Below are 27,262 nucleotides of genomic sequence, written 5' to 3' on the forward strand. Positions count from 1 at the left end.
GTGCCCACCTTTAAAAGGGGGGGTACTGTCACTCACCGGACTGTGAGTGCTTCTTCCCGGACTATTAGGAACCGTGGACGTCCTCTATCCTGAGGGACTGCGCATGCGCAGCCCTTTCCAAACCTTCAGTGTATGTTCCTTTAACTTAATTGGCAGATCAGGCAACCTCCCTATATTAAGCACCTGTGGTCAACACCACGTTGCCTGATCTTGGAGTCTCATTCCCCATGAGTCTCTGAAGGTGTTCCTGTGTTTCCTCGTTTATTCAGCCCAGCTGATTCCTGTGGTTTCCAAACCACTTCTACCTCTGTGGTTTCCAAACCACTTCTACTACTGTGGTTCCCATACCACTTCTACCATCTACTGTATCATCGTGACTGTGAGCTGATTCCTATCCGCTGCCTCCGTGCACTACAGTCTTCTAACCACTTCTACTCTACCATTTATTATTGGGACTGTTAGCTGATGCCTATCCGCTGCCTCCGTGCACTACAGTCTTCAACCTGCAACTCGTCTGTGTTTCATCATCGTGACTGCTAGCTGATTCCTATCCGCTGCCTCCGTGCACTACAGTCTTCAACCTGCAACTCGTCTGTGTTTCATCATCGTGACTGCTAGCTGATTCCTATCCGCTGCCTCCGTGCACTACAGTCTTCAACCTGCAACCCGTCTGTGTTTCATCGTGACTGTTTAGCTGATTCCTATCCGCCGCCTCTGTGCGCTTCAGTCTTCAGCCCTTGTCAACTCTCCCGTGTTTCCTGGAGTCTGCTGCCACTATTGCTACCCGCTACTCTCCGTGATCAACTGTTCCAGTTCAACTCTGCTCTGGTGTCCCATCGTTACTGCACCTGCTGGTTGCTATTGGCTACCTCCGTGTTCCCGCAGAGACCCGCTGCTGTTACTTCTCAGCGCTACGCATCCATCTACTGCTGATCCGCTCTCCACGCCTTCCTGGGCTCCCTGCTGGTCTACCTACCTGTGCGCTGCACCTGCTAGACCACCGCTTCACCCATCCAGGGACTTTGCATCCTGCCGGCCTCCTGCCGTTCAGGTATCTCTGCACTTCTGTCTGACTGCCTTCTCCTGAACTACGGTATGCATACTTCCCATTGACTGTGCTGTGTATTGCATACCTTGCTGGACTGTGTTGGTTCTCCTCTGGAGTGTACTATCCGCTGAGTCTATTGCCATCATTGACTGTGTTATCTCATGCTGGATTACTTCAAGAGACTTTCTATATTGGCAGTGTTGTTCAGTCATTTATACATTTATATTGTGCATATTACTGTGGATCAAAGTCAAGGTGCCCGTGTATATATTGTGTTGCAGTCTCTCCCCGTGCACCTCCTCACATATATATTCAGTGGTACAACTTGCTAGTGGCAGACCACTGACCCCTGTTTCCAGTTTCACCTGCTCCAGTATCCTCTCACATAGCAGTGGTACAACTTGCTAACGCAGACCACTGACTCCCCGGATACCTCCTCTTGGATTCCATTCCTTCACTCAGACAGCGGTACAACTTGCTATCCGCAGACCGCTGACTCTCATCACCTCCTCGTTTCTGTTGGACATTCCTCCTCACTATAGCAGTGGTACAACTTGCTACCGCAGACCACTGACTACCTTCACGTGTCCTTTGTCCATACAGTTCCTCGTGTATTACTACCTCCATATTGCCAGTGCTGCTAGTCATAGACTTTCCTGAGCATCTCATCATCTGCTATTTCCTGTTCCGTGATCACCCTGCTACCAGAGTACCATATTACCACCTATACTGCTCTGGTAAGCCTATCACCTGGTGATCCCTGGGTAAAGACTCCTAGTGCCCGTGACAATGACGCTAAGATTTTACAGCGGGGCCGGGGCCGAATGCCGCGAATCCCCGGAGAATCGCAGTGCTTTGGGCCTAATTCTGCCCACTTCACTAGGAAGTGGGCAGATGTGGGAGACTGCCATACACTCCCAGGATTCCGGGAGACCCACCCTGCATGTTTCCTGGTCACAAGCATAAATACCTTATCATGGACAACCCGGGTGTTGTGGAACTACAAGTCCCAGCATACCCTGCCAGCTATAACCACAGGTCTTTCAGACCTGGTGTACAATAACAGCCTTTGCCATAAGACAGGCTTTACTGTACGCCATACTTACCAACTTTTGCAGCCAGCTGTCCGGGAGGGGGCTCCATCTTGGGGGCGCGGCCACACGGATGGCGTCGTTAGGCCACGCCCCATGTCAATCTTTGCCCATTTCAGCCTATGGGTGGGTGGGGGCGGGCCAGGATAACTAGTTTAGTCCCGCCTCCACCCGCTTCATAAACGAGGTGAGCTGGACCCGGGATGTTGTCCTGCTCTCCCGAGAGAACAAAAATTTGGGAGTCTCCCGGACATTCCAGGAGAGTAGGCGACTATGCTGTACGCCACCTGACGTACTCAATTTTTTAAAAAAAGAAATGTTAATTTCCTGGCTCACCTGCATTTTCTTTCCTTTAAAATGTTCCTAACAGGCTGCTGAGCCGAGTCTTGCTCCTTAGGCTAAAATTTGCCAGCTCTCCCATGAGACTGAATTACTGTTTGATCCAGACGTCTGTACAAATACAAAGGTTTCAAAGCATTTTCAGGTGAAACTGAAGACGACGGCCCCATCTCAGCCCCAGGGCGACCGCTGACATGAACATGGAAATGAGGCGGCCCGTCTAATTGTTACCTTAAATAAAAGGTAAAGCCGGCTGGGATGTGGTCTGCTTTATGGGCAGATGGCTGATAACAAAAGGAGGTATTGGTGCATAGAGAAAAACTGGGAAAACGACCAAGATACCGGTGGGAAACATTAGTTAAACTTGTCAAGTGTATTTATATGAGGTTATTATCTGGTTATTGTCTATAACAGGTGCGCGCTGAGCCGCCTCGTGCCAAGCTCTGCTGTACGGAATGTTGGGATTGTCTCGGCTGACGGAATGTAACGGAAACTGATTCCTAAACTCACAGATAAGCAGTCGGGGCCGTCACTGCCCATTACAGCTCCTTATCTCCAACTTAATGAACCGAGGGGGAAATTACAGGTAAATACAGGACATGAAACATCTTATAACAGTCTCACAAACAATGATTGTTTGCCTTCCGTACGCATGTCTTTTCTGGCCCTGTGCTATGAAACGTGATGGTTTACCTTTTTAATTATAAAGAAATGTGCTCTGGTTTTAGAACATACAGTAGCTGACATCTGCTCCAACCTCTCAGCCTTGTTTTTAATGATTTGCCTTTACAATCATTTATATTACTGACCAACTGCTACTTCTCATTGTACGCAGAGCGCAATTTCAAATACAAGTACAGCACCTGCCCGAGTAGAGCTTACAATCTAATTTTTCTTAACGCAAACACACAAATTGTCACGTACCAGTAGGGTTAAAACCGGATCCTAGTAGTGAGAGCACAGAAAAGGACTAGACAGCTCTGCGCATGCGCAGGACACTGAGCGCTGAACGGAAGAGGGGAACAGACAGCGCTGGACGGTGGCAGCGGCGTGGAACCAGGTAAGTGAGTTTTGTTAAACAGGGGGGATCCTGGTGGAGGAGACTTCCAGAGTCAGCGGGGACAGGCGCCGGCTCCCGGGGAGACAGCGGGAGTCTGGCGTGTGACACAAATCTTTTTTAATTGGCATAAAGTAATTAACTCCTTTCTATAGATGGGGCATGGTAGAGGTACGGATTATGGAGCACCGGGGCCTGGTTATACAATAGGCAAACTAGGCTACGGCTTAGGGTGCAAGGGTTTTAGAATGGGAGCAAAATTGTGACAGGGAGAGGTATAAACTGACATTCAGTTTAAAATATAAGAGAATAGTTGCTCTCCAAAGTAAAAAGAAAACAAGAAAGAATAATGTAGTAAGGTTTTAATCTTGACGTAGTTGCATGGTAAAGGCTGATACAAAGAGCTATCCTTGGGCGCAAGCTAGGCAGCACGGTGGCTCAGTGGTTAGCACTTCTGCCTCACAGCGCAGGGGTCATGAGTTTGATTCCCGACCATGGCCTTATCTGTATGGAGTTTGTATGTTCTCCCTGTGTTTGTGTGGGTTTCCTCTGGGTGCTCCGGTTTCCTCCCACACTCCAAAAACATACTAATAGGTTAATTGGCCGCTATCAAAAATTGACCCTAGTCTCTTTCTCTGTCTGTGTGTTGGGAATTTAGACTGTAAGCCCCAATGGGGCAGGGACTGATGTGAGTGAGTTCTCTGTACAGCTCTGCGGAATCAGTGGCGCTATATAAATAAATGATGATGATGATGATTAAGGGAGGAGGAGAGATAAGGATGGTGACAGCCTCCCCCCCACCCTTTTCACAGGGGACATTAATTGGATAGTTTTTTTTTTCCCTGTGCGTTCTATTATGACTTTATATTCCACATAGACATAGGACATATCCTGCAGTGTCTTTGGTAGTAGTACAGAGCGCACCGACCCCTGTATTCATCACCATATGTATCTTCACATCCGCTCCAAATTGAATTCAGGTGTACCTATACCCGATTTACGTACAATGCTCCAGGGGAGGACTGGCAAGATTTAGCCCGGGGGACGTCTTGTCTCAGCAGCCTATTAGGAACATTTTAAAGGAAAAAATACAGGTGGACCAGTGACCCAGCCCAATGTAGCCCATTATGGGACCGTCCCAGGGGGGGGGGGGGGGCACTAATTCTACTAATCTTTCAAACTTAGGAGAGAAAATTGTTGGGAATTAGCTTTCATATTAAATAGTGACAGTACAAGAAAGGTGACTATAACACATGGAAAACTATCTGTATTCCATTAAGCATTTGGACATTCCTCAGTGTGTTTGACGATATCAGACGCAACTGTTTATTCCTCGTCCGGCAACGCTTAGTATAAATTATTGCAAATCTTATTTTTCTCCACAATGGCGTTTATTAATAGAAATGTGCTGGTTCTGCATCACCTGGAAGCCATCGACGGAACACTGGTGAAAATACTACTAAGAAAAAGTAGAAAGGTTACCTGACGTGCACAAGCAGCGATTTGTAATCAGCGATACACGGGAGGTATCATGTTATATTGTCTGGTATGGGAAATACAGAACAATGCAGTTATCTCTCTGCCCCTTGTCCTACCACTTTGTTGTGCACAAAGATCAGTAATATAGTGTTATAGATCATGCACAGAAGAGTAATAGGTACAGACTACAGGGTTTTCAGACGATGATCGGGCCAATGAAATGATAAACGACCCTTCGGCCCGTTATCGCATTAGTGCGTACGCTGCAGCGATGCACAATTATCTTTCCAAAGCTCATTGTATCGTTTCATTTGATTTTTAAACCGGACTAAAAATGTAATTCAACAACGGAACAATGTCGTTCCAATCCTGCAGTGTGTCTGCACTCAGGAGCGGCAGTGTCCATAGATCTCTATGGAGCGTGCAGAGTCACCATCATTTGAGCGGATGGTTAGGACAGATGAAGAGCACAGATCTGAAGGTAAATCATGTATAACGTGTATGGTGTGTACACATGGATTGGCATGGTGATCGGGACTTTCTCACATGGGGAGAAATTTTCTGTAGTGTGTACCCAGGCTTACATGGGCCGTGGTGACACTTTATTGGCAAGCAGGGCAAATATTCATACACTCACTCAACACAGTTTATTCAAAGCAATACGATCCCCTTCATGACAGGTGCACTGAATTTGGTTTTAGCAAGATACGTTTGTATTTTAAATACTTATTTTCAATTCATTTCTATTTATAAGGCCCATAAAATTTAGGATAGTGAAAATAATTGCATATAACATATAGAAAAAAAATTACCCCTGCACCAGGCTATTCCAAAAGGGGGAGGGAGGGCACGTGGGGGGGCTGTCATTTGCAAACTACAGTCTGAGAACATTCCTCCTCTGCCCTATATATAAATCACCACTATGAAACCTGGGAGTGTCCTTGGAAACTAGAGACAGGTGATAACTGTGTGGAGATGGTGCCCGAGAAGCGGGCGAAGGTGCCCGCCATCGCTATGCCCCTGGAGGGGCTGAAGATGCGCCTGGTGCCCGGGAAGGGGATGAAGAGTCCCCCGGTAGCTGAGCCCTGCAAGTGGGTGAAGACAGAAGAGGAGAAGTACTCACCCGTCCATCGATCCAGCGGCGGTGAGTATAACTTCTTTCTTGCAGGTCCTGTGCGCGGGGGAAGGATGAGCCAATCAGGGCTCATCTTTCCCCGCTGGCCAATCAGCGGCCGGATGCGCGAGCCAATCGCGGCTCGCGCCCGGCCATTCAAAAGATTGGCGCCGACGCGAGCCAATCAGCGCTCGCGCCGGCTGATGACGTCACGCCGGCGACTATATAAGTCGCCGGGTGGCGCCATTTTGCCAGAAGTCCGTCGGCGGAGAAGAGAGAGGACGTCTCTGCAAGACGTCCAGCAAGAAGACCAGCGGCAGCGGCGGCAGGGGGCCCTTGTAAGGGCCGTGAGCTACCCTGCCGCCAGAAGACTTCAAGCAAGCCGCCGGAGCGGAGATCGTCGGCGGGGAGCCCTTGTAAGGGCTGAGAGCGCCCCCGCCAAGCAGCCCTCAACAGCGCCGAAGAGGAGAAGAGGCGCCGCCGGCTGGAGGGTCTGGAAGACCCGGAGAAAGAAACAGAAGACGGCGTGTCAAGTTGAGTATCCTGCGCAGAGCAGGTAAGTATACTCAACGTTGAATTCGGGCACTAGGCCCGTGGGCACAGTCGGGCACAAGGCCCGTGGCACGTGAATTAGGGGCACAAGGCCCAGGGACCTGGGCACTAGGCCCCAACGAGTTTAGTGGGCCAGTAGGCCATGGTATTGATATAAAGGGGACAAGCCCCTGTTAGTTAGAGAGGGGGACTCAGAGCCCCAGGTGTACAAGGGCACAAGGCCCTTAGGTAGTGAGTGGCCTAGAGGCCATAGGAAGGCCAGAGGGCCTGGTTAGAGGCTGGTAGCCTGTAGACTATTAAGGGCACAAGGCCCTCAGTTAGTTAGGGAGGCCACAGGCCTCGGTAGGCAGGGGCTAGGACCCCTAGGTAGTAGGGCATAAGGCCCTAGTGAGTGGGCTCAGAGCCCTGAGGTAGAGAGGGGGCTGAGGCCCATTAATCAGAGCACAAGGCTCTGTGTGTAGCTGGGCAGAGACCCATGGTGTGTAGGGCATAAGGCCCTGGTGGTGTGAGGTAGAGGCGTGGGAGCCTCGTGAGAGTAGGCGCGGTCCTGTGTGAGGTGAGCACACGTGGTTAGGAGGTACGGTCGAGCGTAGGCTCCTGTGGTGCTGTAGCAACCTGCTGGTTGGCTAGCAGCGGTGTGTTCGGGTAAGTAGCGGGCAAGGTACTGTATACTGTATCTACTTATTCTGTCTGTGTGGCGAGTGTAGTTTACATTACAGTATTTTGGTGTGCTATCTAACTGTGTCCAGGGGCAAGACGTCAGGCCCCCATTAAAGGTAGGCTCTTGTTTCCTGTGGTTTTCCTGTGCTAACCCGTGCTGTGGGGATAAGTGTAAGTAACAGCATACACATAGTCAGGGGAGAACACACGTAGTCTCCCTGTCCCTTAGGTCCCCGGGGTCACACTGGTACCCAGAGGGGGTGGCTGAGTGAGTTGGTGGCAGTACAGCACACCTTGAGGCAGTTCCAGGGGCGGCCGTGGTTCTGATCAAGGGTCCTCAAGGCCGGTTCCGTGCAGGTGGACCTGTGGTTCCGGACGTAGGGACACGTGTGAGATACCCGAGTACAGGCAGTCGGGCGGTTCAGTTCGATCGGCTGTTCCGTGCGGCAGTCGGCCCGCGGGTTAGTGTGCTGTTTTACTGAGCCTCAGCCGGGCTTAAAGAACCCGTACTTAGGGCCTGTGTGTGACTCCATAGCAAGAAGGCAGCTTCTTGGTACGACCTGGGTGAGGGGGTTAGGAACCGCCCTCCGGTTTAGGCTGTGAACACCGGCTGGTGTTCCCCGTAGCGTGTAAGTGAGTAGTTCCGTTAGTGCACCACATTTAGTTAGTTATAGTAGTTTGACGTAGTTGCGTTGCCGACCATTAGAACGTTGTTAGGGTCGGGTCGCTGTTGTAGTCAGTCCAGTTTTGTGGGTGCCATCTTAGTCTCACGGAGAGAGTAGAGGGAGGCTGTGTGTTCTTGTCATCCGCAGGAGTCGGGAAGGTGCAGGAGAACCGGATCGGAAGTGGGAGTGTCCCGGGGAGTATCACGCTCGATTCCCCCTTTCGGTTAGGCCCTCACCGGCAGGTGTGTGAGGTACTTGAGGCGGGATTAGTCCTCGGATTAGTCTTGGCCTTCAGTGCCTGTAGTCCCCCGCGTCTTGGCAAGAACAAAGTGAGGAGGCGGCAAGGAGCTTGGACTGACTGTGCCCTTGTTCTTTGCCGTAGTCTCGGACAGCCCTTACCTGGTAGGCACGGCCGTAATCCCTGTCTCTATCTTAGAAGGACGTGATTGGAGGTGACTGCGGCTGCGGATCTGCTGGGATTAGATCGCAGCTGGGAAATCGGAAGCTGACTGGAGGTGACCATCGTTTACAAGGTGAGTTCTTTTCTGTTGCGTCTGTCCCTGTCTTTCCCCGCAGGGGGCGTTACAACTGCATGAAGGCCACTGTTCCAAACTACAGCTGGATCAGAAGCAAAGTGCCATAGCGGACAAGGTATAGAGGCTTCTACAAGTATTGACTTAGCAGCTTGGCCGAGCTCTGCGGTAATCTCAGTCAAGAAACGCTTGTACATGGCTGGGTCCATATTAAGCACTGCCTATTCATTTATATAGCGGTTAAGGTTTAAACGCAATGGTAGCACGGTGGCTCAGTGGTTAGCACTTCTGCCTCACAGCACTGGGGTCATGAGTTCGATTCCCGACCATGGCCTTATCTGTGTGGAGTTTGTATGTTCTCCCTTTGTTTGCGTGGGTTTCCTCCGGGTGCTCTGGTTTCCTCCCACATTCCAAAAACATACTGGTAGGTTAATTGGCTGCTATCAAAATTGACCCTAGTCTCTGTCTCTGTCTGTGTGTGTATGTTAGGGAAGTTAGACTGTAAGCTCCAATGGGACAGGGACTGATGTGAGTGAGTTCTTTGTACAGCGCTGTGGAACTAATGGCACTATAAATGGTGATGATGATGATGATGGGAAGTTAGTGAGTGTTATTTGAAGTGTGGAGAGCACTTGGAATTTGATTTAAAGTGTTATATCATTCATTAGGCTATTGATTGCATCTGATTTTTATCTTTTGTTTCCATCCTCTGTTTCTCGTTGCCTGTGGTATGGTCCCAAACTCCTAGATACCAGGATTTCACTCTGGGTTCTTCCTACCCTAACATCCTGGTATCATTACAGCAACCAATCACGTTGCTTTCATTTTCTCAACTGCAGTAAAAAAAAGCTACAGTTAGAATGTAATTAATTTGGTACAGGTTACCAGATACCATGGTATTGTATAAGTTCCATCCAATAATATTGTGTGCTTAGCGAGGAGCGACATTATTAAAACAATTCCACACAATAGTCGCCTCATCCTGCATTTTGCCGCATTATTCCGTCTGTTTCTTTGGCCGAATGTGGCCTCAAGTGTTCTATTCGGAATTCCCAGATTATTTTTATTTCAGTTTATAGCACTCCCGTGTTATACCCCAAGCATCACACAGAGCAGAATTAATTGCCACTGACGTTAACCCAGATTCAATGATATAATAATACTCCCACAAAATGCATAATGCGTCATTTACAGCATGCGCAGGATTATTATTATTTTTATTTATTATTATCGTTTATTTGTAAGGCGCCACAAGGTTTCCGCAGCGCCGTACATGGTACAAGCAGTAGACTATACAGGGTAAGACAGTACAGAACAATAAACACAAAGTACCAGTACTTCAGAAACTCCAGGCAGGCAGATACAGTAGAGACGGAGCGGAAGAACAGGTATGGAGACAGGAGGGAAGAGGGGCCCTGCTCCTACGAACTTACATCCTAAGGGAGGGTGCATTGTACCCTTGATTGAAACATTCTATTACTTGAACTCCGCCTCTGCCGCTCCCTCTCCAATCATCATACACTTATGTCACGGGCCATGCGCTATCCCCAATATATGTTATATTAATGCACCGTGATTACTGTGCGAGATTTCTTCATCATGAGGAATGTTACCAAATTCAGTCGACATCCAATTATCCAAATGTGCTGATAACAGATAGCAGCCTTTGCTGTGAAAAAAAAAAATGTGTGTTTAACCCCTGTGTGAACTCGATGCAAGATTGGATTGAGTTCCAAGGATGTCATCTAATCTCCGACTCCAATAACTGTTGCTAAAATAAACCTTATTAAAACACCTTGCACTGGCGTGGGAGAGATAGTTGACTTGGGATGTAACTAGGAGTCCCTCTAGTGGCAACTGTGCAAATTACATCATATGTTTTTGGCTTATAATGTACTGTTTGTAGGATAGCTCAGAAAAGGGGTGTTTAAAGGTCAGGGGCATATCATAAAATGTCCAAATTTCCAAATCACAAATTTATTCTATTTAATCCCAGCTATAAAACAAGCAGCATAGAAGATACAAAGACTGTGTGACAAATTTCATGGCTGCATATTATTATTATTATAATTAATTTTTATTTATAGGGCGCCACTAGGTGTCCGTAGCGCCGTACAGGGACAAACAAAATTACAATACGAGGTGAGACAGCACAGTACAGTAAACAATAATCACAGTAACTCAGTGAGCTCAAAGCACAGCTAGAGGAGGGGAGAGGGGAGAGGGGAAGGTCCACCAACGACGGAGTCCAAGAGGGAAGGCACGGATGACAGGGAGACCCCCAAAGAGGAGGGAGCGAGAGGGGACGGGGGAAAGAGGGTCCTCAAGGAGGAGGGCTAAGTAGCTGGAGAGCAGAGTTAACAGTGGTGAAGACAGGAGGAGAGAATACCCTGCTCAAAGGAGCGTACAATCTAAGGGGTGGGGTAGACAGACAGAGAGACACGGGGGTCAGTTACAGTGCATAGAGCACTGTAACTGACCTACAGAAATTCAGAACAGCCCTTTTACCTAAGGCTTTGTGTGTTCCCAACATCATTTCCATAATGCTATGTCTATACATTTTTTTCTCAGATATACAGTTTTATATAAAGTGAGTGTTAGAGCCACTGCTTTCTACTATGTACCCCCTTAAATCTAACCCCAAATATAAGATCAAATTAAAAGTCCATGGAAGAACTGAATGCAGTTGTACTGAGATACAGAAAGTCCCGCACAAGCCGGTTATATAATTATAAAATGCATCAAACAGTGAAAGGATAAAAGGATCTAGGGACAGAAATAGGGGACTCATACCTCAATCTGTAATACCCTGGAACCGCAGGGCACTAGGACCCTGTGGGACAGGATGGTGTCACAACGTCATAAAGGAGAGACACTAGGACCCAGGGAAAACCCCATGCTGCGAGACTGGCTAAAAAGTTCCCGGGTTTTTGAGACAGAGACTGTTGGAAGGAAGCCTCAGAGAGTGAGTGAGAACTGAGGAGACATTGTGAAAAGAGACACGTTTTTCTAAGGGCTGTTGTGAGGAAAAGTGAGGCCAGTGTTGCTACTGAGAGTCAGACTGCTGCAGAGAGCTGCGATGTGATGCCAGCCAGAGCAATGTACGTGCAAAGACTTCATTAGATTGACTACAGAGAGTCTGTTGTTGATGACAAGAGCTGACACTTGTGAGTCAGATTGGCGCTGAAAACTATCTACACAACAGGAAACAGATCTGTGCAATTAAAAGGACTGTGTATTCTCACTCACTACACAGTATATCCCACATTCAAAGAGCTGTGAGTTAGATTTATAGGTACATTTGCTTACCAAGTAGGGTACATTACCCAATATCCCAGTACATACATGCGGCATGACCCCAGTTATAACTGAATTACAGACTGAATCACCAGTGGCTACTCTGACAGTAACCTCTGGTGTGGGGAACATTCTTTAACCCATCATAACTTGAATATGCTAAGAAAAGAACAGCATCATATCTGAGTTTTCTCATGCAAGATCCTAATAAAGCACAGTGATAATAGCACTGACAACACACTGCATTGTGTTATACCTGAGACAGTAACTTCTGTTTTTGATCGCTGTACTGAAGTTACAAGACTGCCATTATAATTATTCACAGGGGCACTCGGTTCTAACTTGCACACTTACAAGAGTCTGGCCAGTGAAGACATCTATGCTAATTAGCTCTGCTGAGGATGGACTTCTTTAAAGGGGATTCATTGACTGTGATATCATTTGCTTGTGGTGTTTTGTTTGAAATGAATGTTCTGTATGGGATTAGGGACTAGAACTGTATTACTGTATCCTTACACCGTTTATGTGACCTCACATATTTCAGGGTTAGAGTATTACGGTCACAGCAAAGGACGCTTTTGAGTCTCTGGCCATGTGACGGTTATCAAAATGTACTCAGAGTACTGTGAAGCATAGTTGTAGTCAAACTGTTTACATTATAGACTTATACGAATTTTGCTATTGCCTTTGTTATTCTGGAAGTAAGGTCCGAAAGTGTTGCCCATAGCAACGGCCAAGTTAAATGCACTACAAAGTACTCCTCTACTAGCTCAGGCCTGTGAACACCGTATTCACATTGCACTTATTGTCAATAATTCTGTGTTCAGTTAGATTCTTAGTGACGTATTATTCCTGCATAACAAATTTGACATCACTTCATTCATTTGGTGTCCTACTTGTATTGGGGACAGGGCCGGATTAAGGGAATGGATGTCCCCGGGCTAAGGGTACTGTGAGGGCCCCCCCGTGAGCCCCCCACCCCCGAGAGCTTACCTGCTTCCGTTCTTCTGTCACCCCCTGTAATGCTCCCGCGGCGCACAGTAATCTCCTTACTGAGGAGATCTCGTGAGAGTGAGACTATGACTCATAGCCTCACTCTCACGAGATCTCCTCATTAAGGAGAATACTGCGCGCTACGGAAGCACTACAGTGACAGCAGGCAGCTAACAGCATAAGATTTGCTGTTTGCTGCCTGTCATTCTCCAGCTGAGAGTCACAGCAGCGGGCGGCTATGCCCCCGACCCGATGAATGCCGCCAGGCCCTCCAGATGCTCGGGGCTCCTGGGCTCTAGTCCAGTTAGAACTCTGGTTAATCCGGCTCTGATTGGGGACTGGGGGGTTCTCTGTCCCCCTCTGTGCCGTGACCTAAAGAAGAGCTCCAGGTACAATCCTCTCATCACCCGCCTCTAGGGGTGTTACATATCCAGACCCAAGACCATCGCTGTGGTCAATGCTAAGCGACATTCAGTACAGTCAGAGGTTTGTCATGTTTTGTGTTGGCCTTAATTTTTTACTTACTGACTGCAATCATTTTAATTTCTTTTTTTACTGACAGATATCAACCATGCAGGGTGTGGTCAAGAGGAAAACCTCCCAGAGTGATTCAACTGACAGTACAGGAAGCAAGTTTGGCTAATGACCCACAATAGTAAGAGGACATCGGTTAGAGACTGAAAGTGCCCGGTTGCGATTCAGTTGCTAATGACTGGAGTTGTCCAATCCGGCCTTTTGTGTATGTGGCCAAGCTGGCCCCAGAGCCAGTCCGGCCCCAGAGCCAGTCCGGCCCCAGAGCCAGTCCGGCTACAGACCGCATAACCGGGTTGCACAGTGTGTGGGCGGCAAAAGTCTGCAAATCAAACTGTAACAATAACAATCAGAGTAATAAATATTTCCACCACAAGATGGCGATGTGTAAGCACAACGTTTATTGCAGCAGGATGGTTTTATTGTATTAATAGATAGCTATACATTTCTGAATACGGCCCTTTAATCTGTACCAACCAATCAGATTCTAGCTGTCCTATCTTCAGTAAAGTTTAGAAAACTAAAGCAAATATCTGTATGTTTGCTACAAGTTACAGTAGTTTTTATGTATATCATTTTATATTAATGTCCAGATTATTTTAAGACTGCGGTGGACGGTCCCTCAGGCAGACTGCAATCTGCTGAGTCTTGCACCCCCCCAGCCGCAAGAACAATGCGGACAGCCGACTTCTGCATCACATGACTTCCTCTGCACAGCGCAGGAAGTTCACACGGCCTGAACTTTGCTCTCACTCCTTCCTCTGGGCGGCCCCTTTGAGGACCGCACGGCCGCTCCTGCGTATGTTGGCGCTTTTTAAATAAATGATAATAGTACTGACAATAATTACTATATTATATCTATTTCGTTATGGTTTGGAATTTGTGAGCTAAACTAATTCTTGGTTGAAAGATCCTAAAAAAAAGAGCTTCTAACAGTATTTACAAATTAATTAATGTGAGAAGATAGGAGTGAGGGTGCAAATTTTTACATCTTGGTGAATACGGGCTAGGTACAACAAGAGCGATGGTGGCCCATGTAATCAGGGCCGGATTAAGGGAATGGAGGCCCCTGGGCTAAGGGGGCCTCCATCCCCCCGTGAGGGCCCCCCCCCCCCCCCGGTGAGCTGAGCCACCCCCCCCCCCCCTGGCACTTACCTTCTTCTCCTCCTTCCCCGGCGCGCTGTACGCTCTTTACTGAGGAGATCTCGTGAGAGGGAGACTCTCACGAGATCTCCTCAGTAAGGAGACTACAGCGCGCCGGGGAAGGACCGCAGTGAAAGTGCTCAGCAGCACTGATCGCCCCGGGGGCGCCCCGGGCACCGACCGATCAATACTGCTGCTGAGCACTTTCAAGGCCCCCCTGGTTACCCGAGGCCCCTGGGCTGTAGCCCAGTTAGCCCTAGGGTTAATCCGGCCCTGCATATAATACATCCAGTCCCGGTATCCCCTCGCTTTAATGATTTATTGACACAATACTGAGGGCCTGATTCATTAAGGAAAGTAAAAAAATGAGTAACTTTTCAACTGGGCAAAACCATGTTGCATTGGAGGAGGGGGGGGGGGTCAATTTAAAATGTGGGGACAGATTTATAGTTGGGGTAGGGCATGTCCTAAGATCAACTTTAAATTTCAGTGTACAAATAAGTATTGTGCTACATATAAAAACAGCCAGTATTTATGTTATGTGCAAAATAATAAACTAATGTGCACCCCTTGTATTGTAACATGGTTTTTCCCAGGAGAAAACTTACTACATTTTTTGCCTTACTTTCCTTAATGAATCAGGCTCTGCGATTCCAATGTTCGGTAATTTTGGAGAAATAACTAAAAGTTTAAATTCATTAAAAAAAAAGTTGTCCTAAATTGACAGCAGGCCGGACTTTCACACTTAACACTACACCCACAAGTAGCAAAAAGTCAGATTCCAAATGAAATGTATGGTGGTTTCGCATACTCTGTGGTTAGCAAACAACCCTTAATTACTTTCTCAAGTGTTCGGCGATAATGCTGGTACTATGTCTCACCAAGCGCGCGGCACCTGATACCTGACCTGCGAACAGGAAACCTATCTGATAATCCGGAAAACCCAGACAGGTTAAAAAAGCAAACGAAGGCTTTGCAAAGATTATGTAGGCAAATTTAAACTATGTACAGTATAGTACTGAATGTTTTAAATTGAGCTGCCTTGTAGATAAAGTAATCCTAGAGGAAATAAGTTAAACAGAAATAATGTGACATTGAAATCTATATGTTAAATAGTGAAAATGACTTTATACAGATGGGGCAATGGGACGATGTCTCTCACATGGAGTATTGAGGCTGGAGGTAAAAAACGGCAGGAAAAAAACTCTTAAAAAGAGCACAGAAAACTAACTTATTTCCACCCACATCTCGAGATGCGTTTCTGTGAGTTTAAGTGAGTCATATTTGAGCAGAAAATCCTTCACTGTACTCACCCTATGTTAGAACGCCCCATTCCCATCCGTCATGGCTCTCCAGGTGTAGACGGGCGTAAGCAGGGCCGACGAGAAAGGGGGGCAGGTACTAATTACCCGGGCCCGGGCATGTCAGGGGGCCCGGCCCGGGCCCTTGCGCGGACGATTTTTTTTATTATTTTTTTCAAAACTAATTTTTTTTGTTTCTTTTTTTTTTTTGCATAGGGGGGGGCTCGGTCGTTGGTGGGGGGAGCAGGGTTGTTAAAAAAAAACATACTCACGTGATCGCAGCCCCGGGATCCCTCCTCTCTGCTGCTCTGTGCTCCATTCAGACTGTCTGAATGCCGGGTGTGACATCATCATGTCACGCTCAGAATTCAGTCAGTCTGGAGCAATGGAGCACAGAGCAGCAGAAAAGACCAAGAAAAAAGAGAGAAGAAAAGGTAAGTGAAGGGAGGAAAACAAGGGGGGGCATGGCACAGAGGGGTTAAAAAATGGGGGGGGCAGCATGACACAGAGGGGTTAAAAAACGAGGGGGGGCACAGAGGGGTTAAAAAACAAGGGGGGGCAGCATGACACAGAGGGGTTAAAAAACGAGGGGGGGCAGCATGACACAGAGGGGTTAAAAAATGGGGGGGCAGCATGGCACAGAGGGGTTAAAAACGAGGGGGGGACAGAGGGGTTAAAAATTGGGGGGCAGCATGACACAGAGGGCTTAAAAAATGGGGGGGCAGCATGGCACAGAGGGGTTAAAAAACGAGGGGGGGCACAGAGGGGTTAAAAAGCGGGGGGGCAGCATGACACAGAGAAGCTAAAAAACGAGGGGGGGCAGCAAGAAGCAGAGGGGTTAAAAAACGGGGGGCAGCATGACACAGAGGGGTTAAAAAATGGGGGGGCAGCATGGCACAGAGGGGTTAAAAAATGGGGGGGCATGGCACAGAGGGGTTAAAAATGAGGGGGCACAGAGGGCTTAAAAAATGGGGGGGCAGAATGACACAGAGGGGTTAAAAAACGAGGGGGCCACAAAGGGGTTAAAAAATGGGGGGGGGCAAGATGGCACAGAGGGGTTAAAAAATGAGAGGGGGCAGCATGACACAGAGGGGTTAAAAAACAGGGGGGGGCAGCATGACACGGAGGGGTTAAAAAATGGGGGGCAGCATGGCACAGAAGGGTTAAAAAACGGGGGGGGCATGGCACAGAGGGGTTAAAAAACGAGGGGGAGAATGGCACAGAGGGGTTAAAAAACGAGGGAGGCCATGGCACAGAGGGGTTAAAAAACGAGGGGGGGCACAGAGGGGTTAAAAAATGGGGGGGCAGCATGACACAGAGGGGTTAAAAAACGGGAGGGGGGGGCAGCATGACACAGAGGGGTTAAAAAACGAAGGGGTGCACAGAAGGGTTAAAAAAGTGGGGGGGGGGCAGCATGACGCAGGGGGGTTAAAAAACGAGGGGGGCACAGAGGGGTTAAAAAACGGGGGGGGGGGGCAGCATGGCACAGGGGGTTTAAAAAAAGAGGGGGGCCAAAGAGGGGGATAAAAAATGGGGGGGGGGCAGCATGACACAGAGAGGTTAAAAAATGAGGGGGCAGCATGACACAGAGGGGTTAGAAACAGGGGGGGCAGCATGACCCAGAGGGTTTAAAAAATGGGGGGCAGCATGGCACAGAAGGGTTAAAAAATGGGGGGTGGCATGGCACAGAGGGGTTAAAAAACGAGGGGGAGAATGGCACAGATGGGTTAAAAAACGAGGGGGGCCATGGCACAGAGGGGTTAAAAAAAACGAGGGGGCACAGAGGGGTTAAAAATTGGGGGGGCAGCATAACACAGAGGAACTAAAAAACGAGGGGGGGCACAGAGGGGTTAAAAAATGAGGGAAGGCACAGAGGGGTTAAAAAATGGGGGGGGGCAGCATGACACAGAGGGGTTAAAAAACGAGGGGGGGCACAGAAGGGTTAAAAAAGCGGGGGGGGGCAGCATGACACAGTGAGGTTAGAAAGGGGGGAGGCATGGCACAGTGGGATTGAAAAAGGGGGGGAGCAGCATAGTATAGTGTGATGAAGGGGAGCCAGGTGAAGGGGGCAAAAGCAGCATGGAGGGCGCAGTGTGATCATAAGGCATGGCGATGACGAAGGGGCACATTATTGTAGTATTGGAGCTGGAGGAAGGCCTAATTATTAATCGTGGGTGGTATTGATTTAAAGCCAGGGTTGTTTGGAATTATCTAAATGTAGCCATTTTTTCCAAATAGGACCCCCAGCATTCCAGGATTCAGACAAGCCGCAACTAAAGAAACATGCAGCCACAGGTGGTGAAAGTGAGAAGAACAGGTAGGAGAGAGCAGGACTGTATGTGAAATGTTGTGATTCTAGTAGGGACAATGGCAATTTTTGGTGAGTGTTGTGCCCAATGTAAGGTGTAGGCCAAGACTGAACTCTTTGTGTACACACTGCATTGTTTCTATACTACACTGTGGTGCTAGATGTCTTGAAAGTCAGGAGTGCTTGGACATATGTGATGCTCTGGCTATTTGAGAGCCTAGTGATTTTGATGTGTTAGCCACGCCCCAATGGCGCATTTACCACGCCCCCAAATGCATGACCACACCTCAAAAAAAAATTGCGGTGCCGTAAAGCGGCGCAATTTTTTTTAGCATTCCCGACTATAAAGGGGGCCCCATGAATTTGTTGTATCGGGGCCCTGAATTCCTCTTGGCAGCCCTGGGCGTAAGTGCAAGATACACCCAGGTCTGCGCCTGCGCGGGATTCGTTGCATATACTGCACTACGAACATTATTTAAAACCTTAACAAACCAAATTCCTTTATGTCCTACAGCTGTCTATAGAAATGCTGGCCTTATAGGACTGCGAGGCCTAAACTACAAGATGCCTGATGTAACAGAGCTAGTAACAACCTATCTATAGCTATATATATATATATATATATATATATATATATATATATATATATAATTAGAGGTCTTTCTCTACAACACAATTTGAAAGTAATGTATAGTTGTCATTTAAAAGGGATGTAAAAAATAAAAACTAAGCTATTCTTATTGTGCCTTTATAACACCCCAATGGAATCTTATGCACATATAATATACAACTATATAACTTATTATGTTTCTCCTCATCTTTCAGGAATATTTGCTCACAAAAGACTGAGCTTGCTGGTGATTGGCACTTGGGGATACAGAACAATGGCACACTGACACTTGGGGTCATAGAACAATGACACACTGACACTTGGGGTCATAGAACAATGGCACACTGACACTTGGGGGTACAGAACAATGGCACACTGACACTTGGGGGGGTCACAGAACAATGACACACTGACACTTGGGGGGATACAGAGCAATGGCACACTGACACTTGGGGAATACAGAACAATGACACACTGACACTTGGGCTGATACAGAGCAATGGCACACTCACACTAGGGGAATACAGAACAATGACACACTGACACTTGGGGAATACAGAACAATGACACACTGACACTTGGGGATACAGAACAATGACACACTGACACTTGGGGGGATACAGAGCAATGGCACACTGACACTTGGGGTCATAGAACAATGACACACTGACACTTGGGGAATACAGAACAATGACACACTGACACTTGGGGGTACAGAACAATGGCACACTGACACTTGGGGTCATAGAACAATGACACACTGACACTTGGGGAATACAGAACAATGACACACTGACACTTGGGGGTACAGAACAATGACACACTGACACTTGGGGTCATAGAACAATGACACACTGACACTTGGGGAATACAGAACAATGACACACTGACACTTGGGGGTACAGAACAATGGCACACTGACACTTGGGGTCATAGAACAATGACACATCTGACACTTGGGGAATACAGAACAATGACACACTGACACTTGGGGGTACAGAACAATGGCACACTGACACTTGGGGTCATAGAACAATGACACACTGACACTTGGGGAATACAGAACAATGACACACTGACACTTGGGGGTACAGAACAATGGCACACTGACACTTGGGGTCATAGAACAATGGCACACTGACACTTGGTGTCACAGAACAATGACACACTGACTCTTGGAGGATACAGAACAATGACACACTGACACTTGTGGGGAATAGAACAATGACACACTGTACACACTGACACTTGGGGGATACAGAACAATGACACAGTGCCACTTGAAGTCACAAAACAATGGCACACTGACTCTTGGGGGATACAAAACAATGACACACTGACACTTGGGGGATACAGAACAATGACACACTGACACTTGGGGGATACAGAACAATGACACACTGACACTTGTGTGGAATAGAACAATGACACACTGACACTTGGGAGATACAGAACAATGGCACACTGACACTTGGGAGATACAGAACAATGACACACTGACACTTGGGGGATACAGAACAATGACACACTGACATTTGGGGAATACAGAACAATGACACACTGACACTTGGGGGATACAGAACAATCACACAGTGACACTTGAAGTCACAGAACAATGGCACACTGACTCTTGGGGGATACAGAACAATGATACACTGACACTTGGGGGATACAGAACAATGACACACTGACACTTGGGGGATACAGAACAATGACACACTGACACTTGGGAGATACAGAACAATGGCACACCGACACTTGGGAGATACAGAACAATGACACACTGACACTTGGGGGATACAGAACAATGACACACTGACACTTGGGGGATACAGAACAATAACACACTGACACTTGGGAGATACAGAACAATGACACATTGACACTTGGGGGATACAGAACAATGACACACTGACACTTGGGAGATACAGAACAATGAAACACTGACACTTGGGAGATACAGAACAATGGCACACTGACACTTGTGGGGAATAGAACAATGACACACTGACACTCGATGTCACAGAACAATGACACACTGACACTTGGGGGATACAGAACAATGACACACTGACATTTGGGCGATACTGAACAATGACACACTGATACTTGTCGGCCCCAGAACATGGGCACACTGACATTTGGGGTTGCAGAACAATGGCACACTGACACTTGTGGGGAATAGAACAATGACACACTGACACTTGGGGGTCACAGAACAATGACACACTGACACTCGATGTCACAGAACAATGACACACTGACACTTGTGGTACCAGAACAATGACACACTGACACTTGGGAGACACAGAACAATGGCACACTGACACTTGGGGGGTACAGAACAATAACACACTGACACTTGGGAGATACAGAACAATGACACACTGACACTTGGGAGATACAGAACAATGGCACACTGACACTTGGGGCATACAGAACAATGACACACTGACACTTGGGAGATACAGAACAATGGCACACTGACACTTGGGGGGTACAGAACAATGACACACTGACACTTGGGGGATACAGAACAATGGCTCACTGACACTTGGGAGATACAGAACAATGACACACTGACACTTGGGGTTACAGAACAATGACACACTGACACTTGGGAGATACAGAACAATGACACACTGACACTTGGGGGGTACAGAACAATGATACACTGACACTTGGGCGATACTGAACAATGACACACTGATACTTGTCGGTCCCAAAACAATGGCACACTGACACTTGGGGTTACAGAACAATGGCACACTGACACTTGGGAGTCCCAGAACAATGACACACTGACACTTGGGGGATACAGAACAATGACACACTGACACTTGGGAGATACAGAACAATGGCACACTGACAATTGGGGGGTACAGAACAATGACACACTGATACTTGTTGGTCCCAGAACAATGGCACACTGACACTTGGGGTTACAGAACAATGACACACTGACACTTGGGAGATACAGAACAATGGCACACTGACACTTGGGGGATACAGAACAATGATACACTGACACTTGGGCGATACTGAACAATGACACACTGATACTTGTCGGTCCCAAAACAATGGCACACTGACACTTGGGGGATACAGAACAATGACACACTGACACTTGTGGGGAATAGAACAATGACACACTGACACTTGGGGGGTACAGAACAATGACACACTGACACTTGGGGGGTACAGAACAATGACACTTGGGGGATACAGAACAATGACACACTGACACTTGTGGGGAATAGAACAATGACACACTGACACTTGGGCGATACTGAACAATGATACACTGATACCTGTCGGTCCCAGAACAATGGCACACTGACACTTGGGGTTACAGAACAATGACACACTAACATTTGGGGTTACAGAACAATGACACACTGACACTTGGGCGATACTGAACAATGACACACTGATACCTGTCGGTCCCAGAACAATGGCACACTGACACTTGGGGTTACAGAACAATGACACACTGACAAGAAAGAAGATAATTAATTTAAATGCACACAATACCTGTAGATGATCTTAGAGTTTACCTGTATAACATTATCCTATATCCCACTTCTCACCATCCTATAAATAGCAGCTCCTGATATCGTGTTTCCTGCAGTAACAGTAATCTCAGCCCGGTCACATTAAAGAAAGGTTTTGATATCACTGTCTCATATACAAAAAGTCCTTTATCAAGTCGTATATAATGTTCACCATCACTGCTAAATATTTAAACATTTGGCACAGACATAATGTCACTCTAACCCGCAGTTAGCAGGATACAATAATTGGCTCCGTACATACATACACAGCTCGTTACCATGGATATAATATAACCAGTATAAACAGATTTCATTATTTAAATGAAGCCCAAGGGGTGATGATCCAAATCCCCATTGCAGTGCAAAGAGCCAGTGTTGGGAGTCTGGGGGAAAGGGCCCCGATCCTCCCCATCCGTCAGAGCCATGAGGCCTCTTAGGGGGACAACAGTCTTCAGATCCCCTTTGACGAGGGGGGGCCCTTGGCATCCCTAACCCTGGACCGTATGGGGACCATATGCCGCAAGGCTGAGGGTGGGCCAGTATCTCCCCCAGAAGGAGGGACCCTCCGATAACTTGGGGAGAGAATTGTCCAAAAAGGGTCTCACCCAAACCTCTGGAGACGTTAGGCCAAAAAATACACACAAGAGAAAACGGGGGAAAAGTGCTAAGTGCTAGTGTCTGTAGGCCCCGGCCTAATGACCGATGGGGTTGAAGTTCTTCTGGTCCAGCTTAAAGGCCAGGACCAAGATATAAAAGGTGATGCAGGGACGCGGAATACATTGTGTTACTCTGTGCTATGGGAGGATACCTGTCCCACCACCAGGGGATGTTCAGATCACCCCGGGGCCCTGTCCCCATAGGGCACAGGAAACTCAGGCTCTAAAACACAATTGGCCTTCTGGCATCGGAAGAAAGGCAGCCTGCTCATCAGAGAGTAGCGCCTCCCCTCTAGTAGGACAGGTATTACACTTCAACTTAGCCAAACGTCAGAGAAGCCATAACCAGTATAAACAGATGTACTCACAGCCTGAATCAGAGGGGCAGAGATGGTGACAGAGGGGCACAGGGTGGTGACAGAGGGGCACAGCGTGGTGACAGAAGGGCACAATGTGGTGACAAAGGGGCACAGCGTGGTGACAGAGGGGCACAGCGTGGTGACAGAGGGGCACAGCATGGTGACAGAGGGGCACAGGATGGCGACAGAGGGGCACAGCGTGGTGACAGAGGGGCACAGCATAGTGACAGAGGGGCACAGGATGGTGACAGAGGGGCATATGACGGTGACAGAGGGGAACAGCATGGTGACAGAGGGGCATATGACGGTGACAGAGGGGCACAGCGTGGTGGCAGAGGGGAACAGCGTGGTGACAGAGGGGCACAGAATGGTGACAGAGGGGCACAGCGTGGTGACAGAGGGGCACAGCATGGTGACAGAGGGGCACAGGATGGTGACAGAGGGGCACAGCGTGGTGACAGAGGGGCACAGCATAGTGACAGAGGGGCACAGGATGGTGACAGAGGGGCATATGACGGTGACAGAGGGGCACAGCATGGTGACAGAGGGGCATATGACGGTGACAGAGGGGCACAGCATGGTGACAGAGGGGAACAGGATGGTGACAGAGGGGCATATGACGGTGACAGAGGGGCACAGCGTGGTGACAGAGGGGAACAGCGTGGTGACAGAGGGGCATATGATGGTGACAGAGGGGCACAGGATGGTGAATGGGGAGAAATATATTACATAGTGGCGTCATAATTACAAATCTCTGCACCAAGAGCGCATAGAAAATGTTCACAGTCTAAATGACATTAACAGACAGGAATTGTGAATACAGCGTTGTCCTATATCCCAGTATACAGAATAAGAGAAGTGGTACTGTGCGGAGGTCACATATCCCAGTATACTGAATTAGAGAATTGGTACTGTGTGGATGTCACATTTCCCAGTATACAGAGTAAGAGAAGTGGTACTGTGCGGCTGTTACATATCCCAGCATACAGAATAAGAGAAGTGGTACTGTGCGGTTATCACATATCCCAGTATACAGAATAAGAGACGTGGTACTGTGCGGTTATCACATATTCCAGTATACAGAATAAGAGAAGTGGTACTGTGCGGCTGTCACATATCCCAGTATACAAAATAAGAGAAGTGGTACTGTGAGGCTGTCACATATCCCAGCATACAACATAAGAGAAGTGGTACTGTGCGGTTATCACATATCCCAGTATACAGAATAAGAGAAGTGGTACTGTGCGGATGTCATATATCCCAGTATACAGAATATAAGAAAAGTTGTACTGTGCGGCTGTCACATATCCCAGCATACAACATAAGAGAAGTGGTACTGTGCGGTTATCACATATCCCAGTATACAGAATAAGAGAAGTGGTACTGTGTGGTTATCACATATCCCAGTATACAGATTAAGAGAAGTGGTACTGTGCGGATGTCACATATCCCAGTATACAGAATAAGAGAAGTGGTACTGTGCGGCTGTCACATATCCCAGCATACAACATAAGAGAAGTGGTACTGTGCGGTTATCACATATCCCAGTATACAGAATAAGAGAAGTGGTACTGTGTGGTTATCACATATCCCAGCATACAGAATAAGAGAAGTGGTACTGTGCGGATGTCACATATCCCAGTATACAGAATAAGAGACGTGGTACTGTGCGGTTATCACATATCCCAGTATACAGAATAAGAGAAGTGGTACTGTGCGGCTGTCACATATCCCAGTATACAAAATAAGAGAAGTGGTACTGTGAGGCTGTCACATATCCCAGCATACAACATAAGAGAAGTGGTACTGTGCGGTTATCACATATCCCAGTATACAGAATAAGAGAAGTGGTACTGTGCGGATGTCATATATCCCAGTATACAGAATATAAGAAAAGTTGTACTGTGCGGCTGTCACATATCCCAGCATACAACATAAGAGAAGTGGTACTGTGCGGTTATCACATATCCCAGTATACAGAATAAGAGAAGTGGTACTGTGTGGTTATCACATATCCCAGTATACAGATTAAGAGAAGTGGTACTGTGCGGATGTCACATATCCCAGTATACAGAATAAGAGAAGTGGTACTGTGCGGCTGTCACATATCCCAGCATACAGAATAAGAGAAGTGGTACTGTGCGGTTATCACATATCCCAGTATACAGAATAAGAGAAGTGGTACTGTGCGGCTGTCACATATCCCAGTATACAGAATAAGAGAAGTGGTACTGTGCGGCTGTCACATATCCCAGCATACAACATAAGAGAAGTGGTACTGTGCGGTTATCACATATCCCAGCATACAACATAAGAGAAGTGGTACTGTGCGGTTATCACATATCCCAGTATACAGAATAAGAAAAGTGGTACTGTGCGGCTGTCACATATCCCAGTATACAGAATAAGAGAAGTGGTACTGTGCGGCTGTCACATATCCCAGTATACAGAATAAGAGAAGTGGTACTGTGCGGTTATCACATATCCCAGTATACAGATTAAGAGAAGTTGTACTGTGTGGTTATCACATATCCCAGTATACAGAATAAGAGAAGTGGTACTGTGCGGCTGTCACATATCCCAGTATACAAAATAAGAGAAGTGGTACTGTGAGGCTGTCACATATCCCAGCATACAACATAAGAGAAGTGGTACTGTGCGGTTATCACATATCCCAGTATACAACATAAGAGAAGTGGTACTGTGCGGTTATCACATATCCCAGTATACAGAATAAGAGAAGTGGTACTGTGTGGTTATCACATATCCCAGTATACAGATTAAGAGAAGTGGTACTGTGCGGATGTCACATATCCCAGTATACAGAATAAGAGAAGTGGTACTGTGCGGCTGTCACATATCCCAGCATACAACATAAGAGAAGTGGTACTGTGCGGTTATCACATATCCCAGTATACAGAATAAGAGAAGTGGTACTGTGCGGCTGTCACATATCCCAGTATACAGAATAAGAGAAGTGGTACTGTGCGGCTGTCACATATCCCAGCATACAACATAAGAGAAGTGGTACTGTGCGGTTATCACATATCCCAGCATACAACATAAGAGAAGTGGTACTGTGCGGTTATCACATATCCCAGTATACAGAATAAGAAAAGTGGTACTGTGCGGCTGTCACATATCCCAGTATACAGAATAAGAGAAGTGGTACTGTGCGGCTGTCACATATCCCAGTATACAGAATAAGAGAAGTGGTACTGTGCGGTTATCACATATCCCAGTATACAGAATAAGAGAAGTTGTACTGTGTGGTTATCACATATCCCAGTATACAGAATAAGAGAAGTGGTACTGTGCGGCTGTCACATATCCCAGCATACAACATAAGAGAAGTGGTACTGTGCGGTTATCACATATCTCAGTATACAGAATAAGAGAAGTGGTACTGTGCGGATGTCACATATCCCAGTATACAGAATAAGAGAAGTGGTACTGTGTGGCTGTCACATATCCCAGTATACAGAATAAGAGAAGTGGTACTGTGCGGCTGTCACATATCCCAGTATACAGAATAAGAGAAGTGGTACTGTGCGGCTGTCACATATCCCAGCATACAACATAAGAGAAGTGGTACTGTGCGGTTATCACATATCCCAGTATACAGAATAAGAGAAGTGGTACTGTGCGGATGTCACATATCCCAGTATACAGAATAAGAGAAGTGGTACTGTGCGGCTGTCACATATCCCAGCATACAACATAAGAGAAGTGGTACTGTGCGGTTATCACATATCCCAGTATACAGAATAAGAAAAGTGGTACTGTGCGGCTGTCACATATCCCAGTATACAGAATAAGAGAAGTGGTACTGTGCGGCTGTCAATACACAAAGAATAGGAACCTGAGCCGCTTCAGCAAAATGTGGTTTTCTCTTTATTGTACGTTAGGGAATCACCCTGGCAGTCAGACCAAGTACAGGGATCTCCTCTGGCTCGTGCTGGTCTGATTACA

At 47.3% G+C, this 27,262-nt stretch overlaps 1 protein-coding gene across 1 annotated transcript in view; it reads right to left on the reverse strand.

Moving 5' to 3' along the window:
- LOXHD1 (lipoxygenase homology PLAT domains 1) overlaps window positions 1–27,262 on the reverse strand; it is a 167,171-nt gene that overhangs the window by 139,576 nt on the left and 333 nt on the right.

Source organism: Mixophyes fleayi, chromosome 1 (genome assembly GCF_038048845.1).
Source record: "Mixophyes fleayi isolate aMixFle1 chromosome 1, aMixFle1.hap1, whole genome shotgun sequence".
Classification (NCBI taxonomy): domain Eukaryota; kingdom Metazoa; phylum Chordata; class Amphibia; order Anura; family Limnodynastidae; genus Mixophyes; species Mixophyes fleayi.